Genomic DNA, 18,185 nt, shown 5'->3' on the forward strand with positions numbered 1-18,185 from the left:
CTAGGATTAGAATCCTTTTTGCTTTTTGTGGTGGCTTTGTACTGTGTCAACTTAGTTAAGTTGAAATTTTATTTCCCACAACTGCCTTTCCTGATTATGGTGGGTTAGGATGAACTGCAAGAGAAATTGACCTGCAAGATCTGGAAGCTAGAAGTAAAAGTGCAACTATTTCTCCACTCTGAATGTCTGCGCAGGCACTGAGGCAGTTGGCTGTCCTGATCTGCCGAAGTACTGTGTTGGTGTGGAGCACTAGCTGGGCTGGAAGCTCTTCTAGTTCCTACAGAATCTCCTTTCTCAGCATCTCTGAATCTTGGATAGGCTTCCCTGGTGACTCAGACGGTACAGAATCTGCCTGCAATGCAGGAGATGCAGCTTTGATCCCTAGGTCAGGAAGATCCTCTGGAGGAGGAAATGGCAACCCACTACAGTATTCTTGTCTGGAGAATCCCATGGACAGAGGAGCCACGTGGGCTACAGTCCATGGGGTCGCAAAGAGTCGGACATGCGTGACTGAGTGACTGGGCACACCTGAATCCGGGACCATGTGCACGGGCAGCTCCCTGGTAGAGTGCCAGCCTCTCTTGCAGGTGATCTGTATCACTGAAGTTGGAGACAGTGAGAGACAAATGTGAGTTCCAGTGTATCCTTCCTCTCCCTACTTCTGCTCCATCATTTATCCCCAACTGTCTGCCCTGCTGAGACCATACTCAGTATCAGATGCAAGAGCAACAGCCTTGCATAGATGATTTAACCTGTGCCCAAAGTGCACAAAATTAAATCTCTATGACAAATTTTTCATTCTATATCACTCATTGTGTGTTTGTGTTTCTGGACAATCTGTAACTGATACACTTTGGTTGAGTGTATCGACCATTCTCTGCATAACCAGAAGGGCAAACATTTTCCTCTTTCCTCATTCAGTTGATCATCATGTGGCTTGTTTTTCCCCTTGACTGGGAAGATGGTAAGATTTTAATCCCTAAGTGATCTTGTCCCTCTGCACTTTTTGTGCTTCTGGTTAAGTAGAGACAGTAACTATCAGTCCCTTGGTGAATAAAATGCCAAACCACACACGACACCCACTTTGCACTCCCTATTAAAATTTTACAGGTCAAAAATCCAAAACCCACTTAATAAAAATTGTTCTTCATCATAAGTGACAAGAGAGAACAGGTCAATCTATGGAATAATAGCGCAGTAATTAGAAACTTTGTAGTTGATAAAGTGTGACTGCTAATCAATGTTTGGCTAATTAATCAATATTTTAATCATTAGACCTTTTAAATTTGTTTTAATGAGCATTTCCTCTAATTCCCCTGATCCCATTGCTTCCAGTGCTTCTGTTATCACTGTGAAAGAACAAAGCTAGGATTTGTCTGTTTAGGGTCCAGTATTTCTTTAGACTGTAGCATAATTCACCTCTTGTATGTATCAGTTCAGTTCAGTTGCTCAGTCGTGTCCAATTCTTTGTGACCCCATGTATCGCAGCATGCCAGGCCTCCCTGTCCATTACCAACTCCTGGAGTTTACTCAAACTCATGTCCATCGAGTTGGTGATGCCATCCAGTCATCTCATCCTCTGTCGTCCCTTTCTCCTCCTGCCCCCAATCCCTCCCAGCATCAGGGTCTTTTCCAATGAGTCAACTCTTTGCATGAGGCAGCCAAAGTATTGGAGTTTCAGCTTTAGCATCAGTCCTTCCAATGAACACCCAGGACTGATCTCCTTTAGGATGGACTGGTTGGATCTCCTTGCAGTCCAAGAGACTCTCAAGAGTCTTCTCCAACACCACAGTTCAAAAGCATCAATTTTTTGGTGCTCAGCTTTCTTCACAGTCCAACTCTCACATCCACATATGACCACTGGAAAAACCATAGCCTTGACTAGACAGACCTTTGTTGGCAAAGTAATGTCTCTGCTTTTTAACGTGCTGTCTAGGTTGGTCATAGCTTTCCTTCCAAGGAGTAAGCATCTTTTTAATTTCATGGCTGCAACCACTGTCTGCAGTGATTTTTGGAGCCCCCAAAAATGAAGTCTGACACTGCATGTATAGATACCCAAGAATGTCCAGATTTTGGTGACTAAACAAGAAAAATGTAAAGTCATCACATTATGTTGGATCATTTGCTTAATGGAAAAAACATAATTTAGAACATCACATTAAAAAACCATCATAAACTTGGCTTTCACAGAAGTGTTTCGAAACATGTGTTCCTTTCCTTACTGTTAGGATTGGACAGTGTGCATGAAATCTTACTGTCTTCTGTTTCAAGTTCAAATTTTCTTTGATGCTGCGTCATGAACTTCCACTGACCTGCATGGCCGCTGTGTTGTTTTCCTCTTCCTCTTCCTTCTTTTCCCCCTTCTTTCTCTTTTGCACCTGCACTTCCTCTCCCTCCTCTAGTCCATCAGCCTTCTCCATCCACAGCCTTTACTCTGCCCAGAATACAAACACACCATGTTGGAGATTTATGAGAACAACGTAAGCAAGGGCAGAATGCATTCCCTGTCCTGCTTAAAGGCTCGACTACCAGTGAGGTTCAGAGAGGCTGAGAATTGTGTCCACATGACACACAGTCTAAAATAGAACCCTAATCACCTAAGAGTTCTTTTTATATATTCAATGTTCATCTTCAAATTAACTTGGAAATTTGACTTGGAAAGAGGCCTTTTCACCAAGTTAGACAGGTAAAATCTTTCATTTCCCTGCAGTCTTGGTGCAGCAGCTACCAATTTCCATCATATTTCCTTTCAAGCTATATCACTAAAAATGAAGACATAAGTAAAAGAAATAGCAAGAAGTACTCTTGTATGTGCCTTTAAAGCTTTCTTAGGAAAATGCCATAGGGACACCACAGAAACTCAGGCTGGGCACCTGTGAACACATGGGGTTACAGCACTGCAGATCTTCCCAAATGATGTGTTACACCATGTTAGTACATGTGGTGTGTGCCATGAACAGAGCTGGGAATCACTATGGCTGTACAGGCCTCAGAGACTCTGGAACACAAAATAGTAAACACTACACCATCCAAGACTGAGATGACAAAAGTCTTGGCTACCTGAAGGTATTTTCTGATATGCTGATTATTCTGGAAATTCAGGCACTTTGTAAATTATGAGAGTCAATAGTGAAAAAGTAATTAAATATGTGATGAGAAGTATCATTAGTTTGCGCTGGAATTTTGATAACAATTTATGTGATCATTAGGAGAGCTAGTCACAATATTTCAATTCTATCCTTTCAAGCACGTGGTAGGGTTACTCATGCTCAGTCATCCAGCCTTGTCTGACTCTGAGACCCTACGAACTGGGACCCTGCCAGGCTCCTCTGTCCATGAGACTTCCCAGGTAACAATACCAGAATGGGTTGCCATTCCCTTCTCCAGGGGATCGTCCTGAACCAGGGATCGAACCCACATCTCCTGTGTCTCCTGCATTGCAAGTGAATTTTTTACCCCCCCAAGCCACTGGGACACTACCCACCATCTCTGAGGTTAGATGTGATTGTTGATTTGCCTCGACAACTAGAAATATATGTCTCTTCTTAGAAGAAGAGTTAAAAACCACCGGGTGACTCTTCACCTTCCTTTGGCTTTGTCAAAGAGATTGTGGAAGGTGAACTCTCTGATGGTCTGGGCCCCTGCTTGGCTACAAGGAGCACAGGGCTACAGCAGGTGTGCAGCATCACAGAATCTACCTGAGTTGTACTAAGCCTTCCTGACTGATAGGGCCTGCTTTTTGGATGAGTTTAGGTTATGTGGTATTGTGTACAACATCCTTCTTTTTAAAAGCACTTACAGCCCTCTGCAGTGTCATGTGAATAGTATATTCTTCTCACATACAGATATAACACAAACCAAGGAACTAGTATCTTGTGTCTGACTTTGGGCAACCAGTCTCATTATTAATCACAATACTTCATAGAATCTGTTTCATGTTAGAACCATGGTGTTCTCTTGAATAACTTTACCCCCTCTTATTTTAGCTACAAACCCTAAGTGACCTCTTTTACTTTGCTTCTTATTTCCCAAAGTTCAATATAGCCGATCTGTCACCAGTGAAAAAAATTCATGGAGGTGGTTATAAAATGCATACAGCTATGATAGGATTTATTTAGATTTTCTGAGTAAGGAATTAACTGCTATTTTCAGAGACAAAAGAAAAATCCCATAAGGTCATCTTTGTAATAAATTTTCCTTTCTATTACCTATGAAAAAGCAAAACCACTACATTCAGAAAAAGAAGGCTTGCAACTGATATCTAGTATTCTTATTTTGATCATCTCAACCTTATCATGTGTCTTAAATTAATTAGTTGGCATTACACTTTGGATCTTACTTACTGAGTGAGATCCTCTGATAGGGAAGTCCAGGAATCCTAGAGGTAAGCCATTAAGTTCCTGAACCACCAGACAGTAACAGATTTTGGGTTCTAGGGGGTCAAAAAATAACACCACTGTTCCCAACCCGAGATCAGAACCAATTTACAGAGAATGATACAGGAGTCAAGCGGTTAGAGATCAAAATGTCAGCTTTATTACTGATAAAAGCAATCGTGAAGGACATAGCTTAGATAAGTCCTAATAGTCCTGCTAAGGTTCCTCTGAATTGAAGTCACCCCATTCCCATTACCACCAAACAGACAACAAACAAAACCCCTGCCGTCCGCAGAGGTGGAACACAGCCGGCCCGATCAACTTTATCACACAGCTGACAGCAGGTGTAAATCCACCCTCTCTGTAGGCTGTGCGATTCCAGAGAGAAAAGCGAAGGGACAGAGTGTGGCAGGCAAGTCCACTTCATACTTGCGAACCAAATAAGTTGTTCCTCTTTTCTGGGCAGGGAGAGCATAAGGCATGGTGAGTGAGACGCTGGGCAGAGTTTCTCATCCTCAGCACTGTTGACATTTTGGACTGGATAATTTTTCATTACAGAGGGGCTGTCCTATGCAGTATAGGATAGACACACCATATACGAGGAGCACAAGCATTAGATGTAACAATCCAAATTTACCCAAATATTATCTGAGATTGGGATGGGAGTGTGAAATGACTCCTATTAAGAACCGTAGTTTAGAGACTTCTTTTACTTGGAAATGGGAAGGAAAAACAGTTTAAGTGTTCCTTATTACTGAGAACTAGCAGTTCAGTGCATTTGATCATTAGATTTTAAACTGCCTGACTACTTCTTTGAAAATAAAGCCTAGAAAAGTGTCTTTCAAGTAGGCAATAATACTGCAAAACATTCTAACTAATGATAATTCAGACATGACCAGAAGAAAAAAATGTTACTTGCTAAGAAGAAGAAAGTTATCTTTCTACTGATTAGAAAATAAAAAACATCCATATATGTGGTATTAATGAAAATTATCAGATGACGGTAAAGAGACAAAAAAGTAGAAGTGAGGAATATGACTAAATTAATCCACCCAGTATTTACATGTTCCCTCTCTTGTACACAGCATTCATCTTAGTGTTTAGGGGATTATAAACTGTACCTGTACTCTATCATCTAAACTCTGTCTTCCCTGTTGTGAAAAATATGGGCATTCTGACACAAACCTATAAAAAGTTCAATATCAATATCAGGTAGGGTGTGAATCAGTGCAATTCATTGTTCTCCTTTTGCCTTTTAGAATCTATGTTTTAGCTCCCTAAAGTGGAGAAAGTCTTGGCTGCTTTTGTTTTCAGTCTGTAAGCTTGATATCTGCTCCCTCAGAGATTTTTCATCTGGATTAGGTAAATTTCATATATTCAAGTAAATCTATTTGCCATGTAGCTAAAGACACTGTGATAAGCTGTCAGAAAAGGAAAAAAAAATCCTCTCCTGACTTTGGGTAGCAAAAGTTGTGGAATAAGATAAGAAACCAGGAATAAGAGAATCAAGTGAGAACAATGGGCTGTGGGCTAGGCATGGACTTGTGGCCAGAAGCAGAAGTCATTGAAAGACAAAATGAAACCTTGGGTCAGAAAATGCTTGCACAAAATGAAGAAGAACCCTGTGGTTAATGGTGTTCAGCTTTTTGATGTCATATATTCCTTCAAAGATCTGATAAATGCTATATACTCTGTTCCTGAAGAAATGCACACACGTATACAAACATATGGAAATTTTTTCTAAAGTTTCAGTGGATCTTCACAGATTATTTCACTGAGATAAAACAAAGCTATTGGGCTGAAGTCTGAGTAGCCAGGGTAACTAACTGAACAAAGGAATTCTCCTCTGCAGTTGCTACCTAGGATAATGCCTTAAATGAAACAATAGCATCAAAATAGTGCAGGCAGTTATTTAGATAATTTGAAATCAGAAATCTTTTTGAACTTAAGCATATTTTCAACCACAATTATCTTTTAATTAAGTGTTTTTATTGATCAAATTCATAAGTCTTCAATTCATGTTGTCTCTGGATATAGTGCTGATTTAAATAAATACATATCTTAATAATCTCCTTTTCCAGTTTATACCACATCACTGACCACTTAATTATAAAATTTTAAACTCTGATGTAGAAGAGAAAACAGATTTGTTAGGCCATACAGTACTTTAAGATAGCCCTTAATATGTTTTTTAGTGCAGATATATGTTGTGCCCTTAGAACATAAGTTAAGCTGTCTACATTTGTTTCATTCGTTTTTGTGCATGTGTTTCTTTGGATATTCTACCTTGGTTTTCTGTTTTTTAAAATTCTATTCAATTTCCCTAGTTCTGGATATAAAAGCTCATGATTACATTTCTCTTTACCTTTGATACTGGCAACAGAAAACATAAATGAAAACTATAAGGTATCACCCTAAGATCTCACTTGACCTCCATCCACCACAGTCCCAACTTAGATAGCCCTTTGGTAAGCTTTAATAAGAGCTAATGCATACTGAATGTCTGTGGGTTCCCTGGTGGCTCAGTATTAAAGAATCTGCCTGCATTGCAGGAGACATGGGTTTGATACCTGAGTTGTGAAGATCCCCTGGAGAAGGAAATGGCAACCCACTCCAGTATTCTTGCCTAGGGAAAAAAGAAATTAAGGCTGATTTGTGAATTATACATGAAGATATCCATAATATTAATATCATGTTTAAGGGGAAAAGAGTATCTATTGTATGTCAGGCACTGTCCTAAGTACCTTATATAAACTATCTCACTTAATTTGCAAGAAATACTACAAAGTACCTAGTTTAATCATTGCTCCTAGTCCCCCAATTAAGGAATCTGAGGTCTAAAAGATTAAATGACTTTGATCACCACTACTAAAAGTGATGAGACTCAAGACTCTTAGTTTCTTAGTCTCTGAGTCTTGAGTCTTGAGACCCAACCAGTCAATCCTAAAGGAAATCAGTCCTGAGTATTCATTGGAAGGACTGATGCTGAAGCTGAAACTCCAATACTTTGGCCACCTGATGTGAAGAACTGACTCATTGGAAAAGACCCTGATGCTAGGAAAGATTGAAGGTGGAAGGAGAAGGGGACAACAAAGGATGAGATGATTGGATGGCATCACTGACTCGATGGTCATGAGTTTGAGTAAGCTCCAGGAGTTGGTGATGGACAAGGAAGCCTGGCGTGTTGCAGTCCATGGGATCACAAAGAGTCACACATGACTGAGCAACTGAACTGACTAAGAGTGATAGAGCAGAAATGCAAATTCAGACCTTTGATTCTCCAAGCATTTTTCACCTCTCCATTATACTACCCATATGCACAATTATTTGCTTAATTCTTTAATAGCCATTATTTTTGCCATCTGTATCCAAATGTATGCCTTTCCAGGATATGTAATTTCTGCATGTAAAATCTCTGTATGTAATTCAAAAACAATGCTAATTTTAATATTTTGTTAGCTGACCAAAGGAGAGATGACTGCTTTCACCCTTCAGGGCATAATGCATTCCATGTACAATCCCTAAACAGAAGTATATGCCCTGCTGCATTTTAAGCATTTACAAAATTTTTGCTTAGCTTGTTCTTGAAGTCTGTTTTATCTATTTCCAAATTTCTTTCCTTTTGTATGTCTGAAAAATTCTGCTCCACATACATCTTTATTTGATGCCTTCACTTTTTTCATTCCTTAATTTTTCTTCTCATACCTTGTAAGAGAAAGAAACTTAGTCAGCTGAAGAGAGCACTTTCAGGGGGTTCAGAAGGCTGAGATTTTATTCTTGACTCTGCTACTGACCTGTTATATGCCCTTGGGTTTAACCTCACTGCACCGGACTTAGCGAAGAGGTGTTTCGGCTTCTCTCCTAACATGCACTCAATGGGCCAAATCCTCCAAATGAGCCAATTGCACTCTGGGATTAAGTTAAGCCATTTGGAGGGGCATTAACCCTTTCTGGTCAATGAATTTTTTATGCACGAGTAGAATAACTAGCTAAACAGAGCCTACTGTCCTTCATTACGAGCTCCTCCTCCCCCAGATACCTAACTTACACATAAAATGTCACACTCAGTCAATAACCAAGCAATACTTGGGAGAAGTGCTGAGCAGTGGGAAAAAAAGGAATAGCAAGTAAATGAAACGACCCTCAACAAACAGGTGAACAAACTGTAGAAGTCAATGACATGAAAATGGACCGCTTTCCCCTCCTCAGTGAATTTAGTAGTTGCCTGTTTGTCTCTCCTCCTCTTTACTGGCTGCAGCATTCCAGTAGTAAATGTGCCATAGAACAGCCCTGCATGGCCACCGCACTGCCTGGAAAGGAGCCTATTCATTAAGTTCCGGGATGGCATCCATTGCCCTCTGGATCAAAGATAAACTCCTGACTGTTGTCTTCAAAGCTCTCCATTAGCAGGACTCACTCCACTTATCTGTTCTAATCTCAAGCCTGTAAGTGACATTCTCTCTATAGTAGATTCACAGTGAGTTCTCACACTATCGCCTCCAGCCCTTCTCCTGAAACTTCCACATACACACCCCTGCCTCCTGCCTTTCAATTACACCAGAAACACAAGATCTGTCTCCTCCCAAGTTTCCCATGATCAGTTCTTCCAGAAAAACCCTCTGTGAAGCTGGGGATCTTTAGAGATAAATGTATTTTTCCTTATCATGGAGTTGGGCCAGTGATTCTCCTACTAAATTTGCATGCTTCTTGAGTACTGGGGCCTTTTTTTTAATTGATAAATTAGATGTCAAGTCCCTAGACAGGAAATTTGTTGATAGGGTAAGAAGTGGTGGTGGTTCAGTCACTAAGTCGTGTCTGACTCTTGCGAACCCATGGACTGTAGCCCACCAGGCTCCTCTGTCCATGGAATTTTCCAGGCAAGCATACTGGAGTGGACTGCCATTTCCTTGTCCAGGGGACCTTCCCGGTCCAGGGGACCTTCCCTGCCCAGGGATGAAACTCGAGTCTTCTGCATTGCAGGTGGATTCTTTACAGACTGAGGTACCAGGCAACTCTCTTGAATACTGGGGTCCTTTTTTTAAATGATAATTTAGATGTTCAGTCTCTGGACAAGAAATTTATTAATAAAGTAAAAAATGAGAGGAACACATTTTATAAGCTGAGGATACAGCAGGGTATTGCACATATATCATGAACATCCTTTTTCAGTTTGTATGGTAGATTGTACTTTCATATCTAGTTACATATTATGTATGGGTCTCTGTCACAAAATAAAGAGGGAAATATCTTCAAATAAAAAGCAAAGGGATTAGAAAGAGGGAATTATTGTTTTGTTTTTCTGTTAAACAATTCATTTAAAATCTGGAAGTAAAAGCTGTGGGTTATGAATGAACAGATGTTTAACAATTTGTTATTCCAATTTTTATAGTACATCCAGATAAAACTTGAACAAATACGTAGTTGTGCAGCCTTGAACAAATTACCTAATGTCTTTAAGCCTTCAGTTTTTTCAGTGCAATAGAATAACTTCACCTAACTCCAATGGTTGAAGAATAAAACTAAATCATACAACACTATGCTTGGCACATGTTATGAACTAAAAAAGTACAAGTTTTCTGGCTCTCTCCCATCTCTAGTTTCTTCATGTGTTACCACACTTTTAATCCCTGAATGGAAGAATAGGATGGAAACAAATATAGAAAAAAAATAAAAAGAAACCTCCAAGAGTGATTAAAAATTGACAGATAGAAGTTATAATTTAATGAAATCTTCTAGCTGATGGCCTAGATGCAGCCTGCTAAGATATCTAAGACGATACAGGAAAAGTAGAATGATAATGCTTTCTTGGTATAATTTAGAAAAGAAATAATCCTGTTTTCTTGAAAGTTGTCAGGAACACCTTTCATCTCTCTCAGACTCTATTTCCTGGTTCAGAAACACAAGGTCAATGCCAACCAAAACAACTAGAAAGGTGGTTTTGTTTTTGTTTTTTTTAAGCAGCTAGAATTCTGGTAGACTATCCTGGCAGCTATAGAATCTGCAATAAAATGCCAGGAAGGGAAAAAATAAATGTAGGGCTAGAATGGGCCTTGAAAGCATAATACATACTAAGGATTATAATTTAATATGTGCTCCATCTGTCCAGGGTGTTGGGCAAGAAGAGTGTAAAGGTTCAGGTCAGGTCACTATAACCTCCACTAACTGAATATATTGCAGATAGTAGAAGTTGTGATGGAAGTCATGCACTTCAGTGTACTGACTATGTCTAGATCTGAGGATGGGAGAGTACTTTAATTGATAGACTTGGGGAAAAGGGTAATATATCAGTGTAGTGTCTTATGACAAACACTGAATTTTGATAGGTCGCTCTGCCTGCCAGTGGTAAAGAATCTGCCTGCCAGTGCTGGAAACATGGGTTCAATCCCTGGGTTGGGAAGACCCTCTGAAGAAGGAAATGGCAACCCACTCCAGTATTTTTCCTGGGAAATCCCATGGACAGAGTTGCCTGGTGGGCTACAGTCTATGGGGTCTCAAAGAGTCAGACATAATTGAAGACTGGGCATACACGCACTGCTCAACTGAGGATGAATAAACAGAAAATAACAGTTTAGGGGAGGAAAGAGGAAAGGAGTTTGAAGGATAGCATGCCATGCAGATCCAGAGAAAACCTAAAAGTAATTTATCCAGATCCTGAAGATAATTTTATAAAACTGATATCTTCAGTTAAGGTCAGAGATGGCATCTCATGTCCTTGGGATTAAAGACAAACTCCACACCACTGGTATTAACTCTCCATTGGCAGGACTCACTACTGCTGCTGCTTAATTGCTTCAGTCATGCCCGACTCTGTGTGACCCCATGAACAGTAGCCCACTAGGCTCTTTTGTCCATGGGGATTCTCCAGGCAAGAGTACTGGAGTGGTATGCCATGCCCTCCTCCAGGGGGTCTTCCCAACCCAAGGATTGAACCCAAGTCTTCTGCAGTGCAGGCAGACTCTACCATCTGAGGCACCAGGGAAGCCTCGCTAACCAAACAATAATCATTAGACCCATTATGAAATAGGAACCAAAACCCACAAGCAGAGTTGAGGATGAGAAAGAAAACATAGTGGAGGGAAATGCAAAGGAAGTTGGATATCATAAGAAATGATAGCAATACTGGAAAACACTTTTAAAGAGCTCATTTAAGCCATAGCAATATTTTGTAATCTACATAGATGATTAAGTTTCAGATGGTGATTTTATTCATTCACTCATTAAGCAAATGTGTATTAAGTGCTTACTCTGCCAGACACTGTGCAAACAGTGAACAATAAGTTTGGGTCTCTAATCTTAAGATTAATTTTAAGATTAATATAATCTTTAATCATATATGGCATAAAGAATTCAGACAAAAATACAAAAGCGCTGATATTGATAAATGCTAGGAGAATTAGAGTAAATTGTGTAATAGAAAGTAAATGGCAACCACTTTAAGGACTGGGTGGTCAAGGGAGTTCTTTCCAAGACAATCACATGAAACTGAGACACAAATGGCAAGGAGCCAGCCTTTCAGAGAGAAGTGGGGAATTCTAAGAAAAAATGTTACTGCCAAAACCCCGATGGTAGAAACAAGCTCACTGTGTTCAGAGGATGGTAAGAAGGCTAGTATGGCTACAGTCCATGGAGTCACAAAGAGTCAGACATGACTGAGCAAATAAGCATGATGGCTGAATCTTAGTGGACAAAGAGATTGTGTTAAAATATGATTAGATATGAAATCAGAACATATACAGTTTTGTTAAATCAAGGAAAGTAGCTTAGATATCATTCTAAGTGTACTGAAAGCCATGGGAGGTTTTAAATGAGCAAATTGATCCGTGAGTTGGCTTGAGTACCCAGAAAGCAGAATCTGAGACAAAGCTTAAATGTGAGTACTACTGGGGAGAATTTGATCCCAAAGAGCAACTAGGAGGAAGATGGGGGCAACTCAAAGAATGGAGGAGAGCCAGTACAATAATGCATTGGTATAGCAGCCAACACTAGGGACCACTGCTTACTAAATGCAAGAGAGCATCCAACAAACCATATGGAATGTAACTTTGAACTTTCTTTCCCATTTCCCACTGGTTAAAAAATGCCCCACCAGATACTAATATATATCTATATGTCTATAGCTATATGTATGAAAATAGAATCTATATATTTAATTTAACCTCTAAGATAAGAAAAATTAATAAAGTATAATTTAATAAATTATTAAATTTAGAAATTGGAGAGGAAAAATTATAAGCTTATAAATTTAAAAATTAGCAAAACTTATCCACTTGGACATTTTAAAACATTATCAATGCCAAATAATGAGTCAAACAAGAAATTACTAACACAATAACAGAACAATTTATAAAATAAAATATTTAGGTGTGTAAAGTTGTGAAATGAGGCTAAAACTTGAACACAAAGAAATTCCAAATGCTAAAAGATTTTATTTAAAAACAAAATAGATTAAACAATTTCACATAAGAAGCAAGTAGGAAAGTAGCACTAAAGAAAAATAAGGTTTGAAAAAAGAAATTGAATAATGAGTAAAGATGAAAAATTAGAACTTTTCAAGTTTAAGATGTGATTTTTCTAAAAAAAAAAAAAAAAGTAAACAAAAAACATGGAAAGGGGAAAAAAACCAAAGAACCAAAATTACATTAAGACTGCCAAAACTCAGTCTTCAACTTCTGCCCATGTAAGAGCAAAAGAAATTTGATTTACCCCCTTAACCAAATACAAAACTGGACAAAATAAGTAAAGCTACAATTTTCAGACATTAGACAGTGAGTAGAATAGGAAGGGCATCCCTGAAGAGAAAAGGAAATAAATCAAGTGAGTCTTATGAATGCCCCCTTTCTAGAGAAATTTTCCATACACAGAGAGTAAGGGGTAATTGAACAGACTGGACGTCTTGCTTAGCTGAAGAGTTCAAAATGCTGGAAGGCAAAGTTGGCTAGAATCTGTGCTGCAAAATACCAGAGCTGAGGAAAATAGGACTAGTAGCAAAAGACAAAACAGTCAATAGAAACTGGCCCAGGAATGATGAAGATGATAGAAATCGCAGACAAAGACATAAAACAAGAAGATATAAGAAAACATAAGCATGATAAGGAAAGAAGTAGATCTCTAATTTCTAAAGATAAAAACTACAATTAAAAAAAATACTGAATGACATTAGCAACAGATCTGACTCTGTGGAAAGAAAAATTAGCTGAAAGATTTGGCAATAGAAACTATTCAAAATAAATGTAAAAAGAAAAAGGCTGAAAAAAATCAACATAGTGTCAATGAGCTGCTGACATTAAGAGATTAAACAAATATGTAAATTGAGTCTCAGGTAGAGACATGGGACTTGAAGAAGTGTTGTCCAGAATTCTTTTAAGTTTGTTGAAAGCTGCACATCCACAAATTCAAGAAGCTAAATAAATTCTAAGAAAAAAAATGAGGAAAATGACATCAAATCACACCATAAACAAATTGCTGAAAAGCAATGAATAGAAAGGAAAATCTTAAAAGCAACCTGAAAAAAAAAATTTAGGAAGAGAAGAATAAATATCAAAATAGCATCTTTCATGATAGAAAACCAAAAATTCAATACACAATGGTGAAATATCTTCAAAACATTGGAAGAAGAAGGACAGGACAAAGAGGGAGAAAAGCTAGAACACTATACCCAGAAAAGATTATCATTATAAAGCAAAGGCACAAGTTTAGCTATGCAAAATCTGAGATAATTCATTACTAGTAGGCTAGTACCACAAGAAACTTTAAAGGAGGTAATTACTGAAAGTTATAATAATTGGAAATATGGCTCTACACAGATGTAGGAGGAATGCCAGAAATAGTAAATATGTGTGGGAAAAAATAAAATGTGGGAAAATATCAAAATAAGACATTCTTCCTATTAATGAGAAGTGTTCAAAGCAAAATAATAACATGTATTTTGGCTTTGTAAATAGGAAAGAACATGAGGTATAAAAGTACTAGTATGGCCTGGGAGTGGAGAAATGGAATTATTGAATTTTAAGCTTCTTATACTATTCTTGAAGTATAAATAAAGGAGTATAACTAATAAAATGGAGATAAAAATGATATCATAAAATAAATTAATACAAATGAAGACAAAAAAGGGAAAAGAAACAAGCATCTTATTGGATGCAGTGAAAATAAATAACAAGATTTAAACTGAACTTTATTGATAATTGCATTAGATGCAAACAGTTAAGCACTACAGAGTCAATTATATTTGATTTTAAAAAGCAAGGCTCAATTACATAATGTCTACAAACAAAAAAAACTTTAACTATAAAGACATAACTTGAAAAGGCTTCCCTGGTGGCTCAGATGGTAAAGAATCTACCTGCAGTGCAGAAGATCTGGGTTCAATCCCTGGGTCAGAAAGATCCTCTGGCGAAGGAAACAGCAACCCACTCTGGTATTCTTGCCTGGAGAATTCCATGGATAGAGCAGCCGGGCAGACTCAGTCTATGGGGTCGCAAAGAGTCTGACAACTGAACAACTAACACTTTCACTTCAACTTAAACGTAAAAGAATAACAAAAAATATATCTTAAGACTAATTTTAAAAAAGCAGAAGTGGCTATATTAGTATCAAACACTGGATCTATGAAGCCGCTATATCTATAAAAAAGACTGAATTTTGATTAAAATTCTTCTTATAAATGTTTCACATGCTGGGTATGACAGAATAAGATACTACTGGATAAGACTGCCTGCATAAAATATCTACTATATAAAATTTGAACATAATGAGAAAGGAGCTAGAAAGTGTTTGAGAGGAAACAGAAGCAGACAGCTTTGGGTAGAGGGTTCATAACTGCTTGGCAAAGAAAGAGTAGGAAGCCATATAATTCTCACCTCTGTGACTTATAGTCCAGACTGAGTACAGTAAAGGAGTCATACCTTTGCATGTGAGAAACAGACCCTAAACAATCCAGGGCCATTCAGAATACCTGAACTGAGACTGAATCTGCAACATAAGAAATATAGTTTGCAGTTCAAGTTCAGCCCTGAAAATTATCTGCTAAAAGCATGAAAACAATATTCATTGGATTAAACCAACAGAATTCAGAACCTAGACAGCATTGATAATGTTCAAGATATAATCCAAAATTGATACGTGAAGAACCAAGAAAATAGAACATATTCAAATGAGAAAAACAATTGTCTGAGGCCAAGATGGACCAAATGTTGCAACTAACAGGAAAGAATTTTAAAGCATCCATTATAAATATTCTCCATGAAGTAAAGCAAAACAAGTTTCCAATGTCTGGAAATCTTAACAAAAAAATCAGAAGTCTCAGCAGAAACACAATAAGAAAATCAAATGGCGTCTGACCTCCAAGCTGAGGGAGTAAAGAGTACAGTAGATGCCCTCCCCAGGAAAACAATAAATTAAGTGGTGAAATTAGAAAGCTATTTTCCAAAGTTTCTGGAAATTTCCTTAAGGTCATACAACAAATGAAGAAATACACATAGAAGAAAATCTACTAAATGTCAGTAGGAACAGTGAATGTCTGTGGCATGTGAATCATGACTTGGTAATTACACACATCAGCCCTGTGTTACAGAAATTCTGCCCTGGCCATGTGCAGTCTAGAAGATGGGACTCCCTTCCCCAAACACTCCCAGTCTGACTCTCTTCTTTCACTCCAGTAGAGGTAAGTTGCTGGCGTTTCTCATCGCATCCCGCACCCTTAGAGCCCTGTGTTGCAGAAGTTCTGTCCTGGGCAGCTACAGCTGAGACCAGAGCTCTCTCTCTACTCAGCTGAAATACTGGGACCCTGATAGCCTTTGCCCAGCTCACTCACAGGATGGAAGTTCCATGTCAGAAGGAGCAAAAAGAGAAGACTAAAGATTGCCGCTCACACCAGTGTCACACATGTCATCTCAGGGAAAAGAGGTCACAGACCCAAGATCTGGTATAGTGCTGCAGGAGAGACAAGAGAGATCATAAGAACAAAGATCTTCACAGCTCTACTTGAAGGTACTAACTTTAATTGAAATAGAGAGTAGAGAACTTCACCCTTAAGAGTGTCCTCAAAAAAAAAAAAAAAAAATGGTATCTTGGTGGAAAACTGAGAGTAGCCAGTAGCTCTGACACAAGCAAAACATCGGTGCAGCCAGAAGTGTTATAGAGATAGCAAAGAAGAGCCCTTCCCTGATCATAGACAACTCTAGTAGGCAAAAGGGTGTGCTCATTTGCCTGATGGCACCCATTGAGGACCTGGCAACCTGCTCCAGCATTTCTTGCTGGGATAATCCCATGGACAGAGAAGTCCATGGAGTTGCAAAGTGTAGGACATGACTGAAGAGACTGAGTATGCATACACTCAGGCAATCATTCAGGAGTATTCACAGCAAGATCGGACAGATGAGATAGCATGCTGCAAGGGACACATGGAACTATCAATACAGGGGTGAAGCCATATTGGCGTTAAATACAACCTCTGACAAAACACTGTTTAATAATAAAGCATTCTGGCCTAGAAGGAACTCTCAGAAAACCAGATTGAAAAATAAAATTACACTTGTCCCTAGCAGTCTGGAAGACTGTATATGTACAAGACTGTGCCCTTCCAGGAGAACTCAGAGAGGGAGCCTCCACACGCTTTTTCTCTGGATGAAAAAGCACTAGGTGGCTGGGAGGCAGGAGGGTGGGGGCAGGGTGTGTGGAATAGGAAAATAGAATCTCTGAACTATATCAACTTTCAGGTCCAATGGTGAAAGGTAAAAAACTAACTGCCTAAGGGGATTTAAGCATAACCTTTGGCCAATAAGTATCTTGTGCTAGACCATGGGCAATCCCTATGAAACAAGCCTAAAGAAATAAAATAAGTAAAAAGGTCTGATTAGGAGTATTGTGAGCAGCGCACTGCAGGCGAAATAAACTTTGTAACATCAGTTCCGCCAAGTCACAAACAAAGAAGCAAACAAACAAGAAAACAATTCCTGAGGGCAACAGTACCTGGTCACTACAATATGTCCAGTATTCAGAAAACAAATATGAGATATGAAAAGAAATAGGAAATCTTGACCCATACATAGGAAAAGAAAGCAGGCAATGTATATTGCTTTTGAGAGGCCCAGATATTGGACTTAGCACACAAAGACACCAAAGTAGCAGTTATAGATATATTCAAAAGCTAAAAGAGGCCCGGAGCCAAGATGGCGGAGGAGTAGGACGGGGAGACCACTTTCTCTCCTACAAATTCATCAAAAGAATAACTGAATGCAGAGTAAACTTCACAAAACAACTCCTGATCGCTGGCTGAGGTCATCAGGTGCCCAGAAAAGCAGACCATTGTCTTCAAAAGGAGGTAGGACAAAATATAAAAGATAAAAAGTGAGACAAAAGAGCTAAGGACGGAGACCCGTCCCGGGAAGGGAGTCTTAGGCGGCCTTGCTTGGGCTAGGGTCCGGGCCTGAGTGCCCTGAGGACAATCGGAGGGAGCTTCTGTGAGGTGCCAACTTGAACTGTGGGAGACCAAAAGAGAGAAAATTAACCGGCCGGAACACACTGCTGGCCGTTCGCAGAACAAAGGGACGGAGAAAGTCCCGAGAAGAGCTCGCAGGCTGTGGACCGGCCCAGCCCCGCCGGAGGCAGGAGGCAGGGGGGAGGGGAAGGTCGCGGCGAGACACAGGGCGCAGGCACCCGACCGGCGCCGGTGGGGACTGGGGCTGGGGACGCAGAGGGCGGAAGGCGCGCGCACCCGACTGGCGCCAGCGGAAACTGAGACTGGGTCCGCGGAAGGGAGTGAGTGCGCCACACCTGGGGATAGTGCGCCCATCAAGCCCCTCGCTGCCT

Source organism: Cervus elaphus, chromosome 33, assembly GCF_910594005.1.
Source record: "Cervus elaphus chromosome 33, mCerEla1.1, whole genome shotgun sequence".
Taxonomy (NCBI): domain Eukaryota; kingdom Metazoa; phylum Chordata; class Mammalia; order Artiodactyla; family Cervidae; genus Cervus; species Cervus elaphus.